At 50.6% G+C, this 2,500-nt stretch overlaps 1 protein-coding gene across 1 annotated transcript in view; it reads left to right on the forward strand.

Annotated features, from left to right (window-relative positions):
• Positions 1-2,500, forward strand: part of LOC113813574 (uncharacterized) — a gene marked incomplete in the record, with an annotated part of 294,474 nt that overhangs the window by 173,452 nt on the left and 118,522 nt on the right.

A 2,500-nucleotide genomic window follows, 5' to 3' on the forward strand; every position in this document is an offset into this window, starting at 1 on the left:
CTCCCCCTTCCCTTTCTCTCTCCCCTCTCCCTTTCTCTCTCCCCTCTCCTCTCTCTCCTCTCTCAGCCTCTCCTTTCATTCCGAGAAAAGTTGGACAGGAGTTCAAGAAAGTTCAAACATGTGAGGTGAAGATAGATATGGATAGATGAGAGAGAGAGAGAGAGAGAGAGAGAGAGAGAGAGAGAGAGAGAGAGAGAGAGAGAGAGAGAGAGAGAGAGAGAGAGAGAGAGAGAGACAGACAGACAACAGAAACAGAAGAGGACAAAGATGACAAGACAAAAGAAGACGAACAAAAAGACAAAAAGAGAACCTAAAAGAAGGAAAGTGAATACGAGGGAGGAGAGGATAGAAGAGGAGAGATAGGAGTAGGAGGAGAAGAAGACGAAGAAGAAGACGAAGACGAAGACGAAGACGAAGACGAAGACGAAGACGAAGACGAAGACGAAGACGAAGAAGAAGACGAAGAAGAAGACGAAGAAGAAGACGAAGAAGAAGAAGAAGAAGAAGACAAAGAAGAAGAAGACGGAGGAGGGGGAGGGGGGGGTGGCAAGGGGCATTATGATCCATGGTATAAATCAGTCTCGTGTTACCTGCAGTGAGACATTCACCGCCTCCCAGGGTGATTGGCGAATCCGGGGCGCCCATGAATAGAGATTGGGATTTAGAGTCGGGTCTCGCTCTGATGGGGGGAGAGGGGAGGGTGTGTGTGTTCTTTTGTATATTTTGATTATTTGGTTTGGGTGGGAGTGGTCCTTTTTTCTTTCTTTTTTTCTTGCAATTAATCAATTATTATTTTTTTTTCTTTTCTTTTCTTTTGGGGTGGAGGGCGGGGGTGGGGGATGGGGCCTTGTTCTAACATTTATCTCCATTTTTTTCTCTTATTTCTCCCTCCCCTTCTTCTCCCTTTATCCCATCCCTCTCTTCTTACCTTTTCTCCCTGTATCTGTCCTCCTCTTATCCCACCTTCCAGTCTTACATTCCTCCCCTCCATCCCCATCCACATACCCTACTCCCTCCTTCCCTCCCATCCACCCTACACTCCCCCCTTCCAGTCCACCTCCTTCTCCTTCCCTTCCTTCCTCCCTTCCTCCCCCTTCCTCCCTCCCATCCACCCACCCATCCACCCACCCACTCCCCCGCTCCCAGTCCCTCCTCCCTCCCTCCCTCCCACCATCCATCCCATCCACCCACACACTCCTCCACTCCCCCACTCCCAGTCCCCCCCCCGCTCCCTCACTCCCTCCCATCCCGGTTCCTCCCTCCCTCTCTCCCTCCCTCCGGCCTCTTTTCTTGATGATGCCGAGTCCCGATATCAGCCGAGACGAGAGGCACCCGCGGAGCTGTTGTCTAGATCATTAAGCTTTGGCGGCGGAGGGTCAGGGGGAGGGGGGGGAGGATAGGAGGGACTGGGATTAGAGGAGGGAGGGAGTAGAAGAGGGAGAGGGAGGGAGGGAGAGGGGGAGGGAGGGAGGGAGAAAGGGAGAGGGAGGGAGAGGGGGGGGAGGAGGAGGATAGGAGAGACTGGGAGTAGAGGAGGGAGGGAGGGAGGGAGGGAGGGAAAGAGGGAGAGGGAGGGAGGGACACTCTGCCCATCTGTGCCATCCGAGGCTGTCGCCGTCCATCAAAATAGCCATTATTCTTTTGGCGAGTCACCCCCCTCCCATACCTCTAGTCTGGCGGTACTGCATACATATAGGGCGCAGTCCTGGGTCAGGGCGGTCTCTCTTTCTCTCTCTCTCTGTCTCTCTCTCTCTCTCTGTCTCTCTCTCTCTCTCTCTCTCTCTCTCTCTCTCTCTCTCTCTCTCTCTCTCTGTATGTATGTATGTATGCATATGTATATAGACATATATATGTGTATTTCTCACAGACACACACGTTTGTGTGTGTGTGTGTATCTGTCTATCTGTCTATATACGCCCGTCCATGTATGTATATATGTGCACGTGTACCTCCTCCGACTGTGCGTCTGGCCAGCTGCAGGGATTTATGCCGGCGTGGCTACAATGTTGTTTTTAAATCTTGTTTGATGGGCTGTTTGTGGGGTTGGGCGCATATAAGACTTAAAAGGTGTTTGTGATTTACTTTTTTTCTCTTCGGAATAGTAATTGGTGATTTTGTTACCTACGCGCTTGTTGAATATCCTTCACGTTGGCAAGGGAGCAGTGTTCACTTCTCTGCTTCCGCGCCTTCTGTTTTTTTATGTTTTTTATCGGTTGTTCTGCTTCTCTGTATCTGTCTGTCCTTGTTGGTCGGTCTGTCTGTCTGTCTATCTTTCCGTCCTTCTGTCTTTGTTTCTCTCTGAGTCTGTTTGTCTCTCTCTCTCTCTCTTTCTCTCTCTCTCTCTCTCTCTCTCTCTCTCTCTCTCTCTCTCTCTCTCTCTCTCTCTCTCTCTCTCTCTCTCTCTCTCTCTCTCTCTCTCTCTCTCTTTCTCTCTCTCCCTCTTCTCTCTCTCTTTCTCTCTCTTTCCTCCCTCTCTCTCTCTCTTTCTCTCTTTCTCCCT

This window comes from Penaeus vannamei, chromosome 11, assembly GCF_042767895.1.
Source record: "Penaeus vannamei isolate JL-2024 chromosome 11, ASM4276789v1, whole genome shotgun sequence".
Lineage (NCBI taxonomy): Eukaryota > Metazoa > Arthropoda > Malacostraca > Decapoda > Penaeidae > Penaeus > Penaeus vannamei.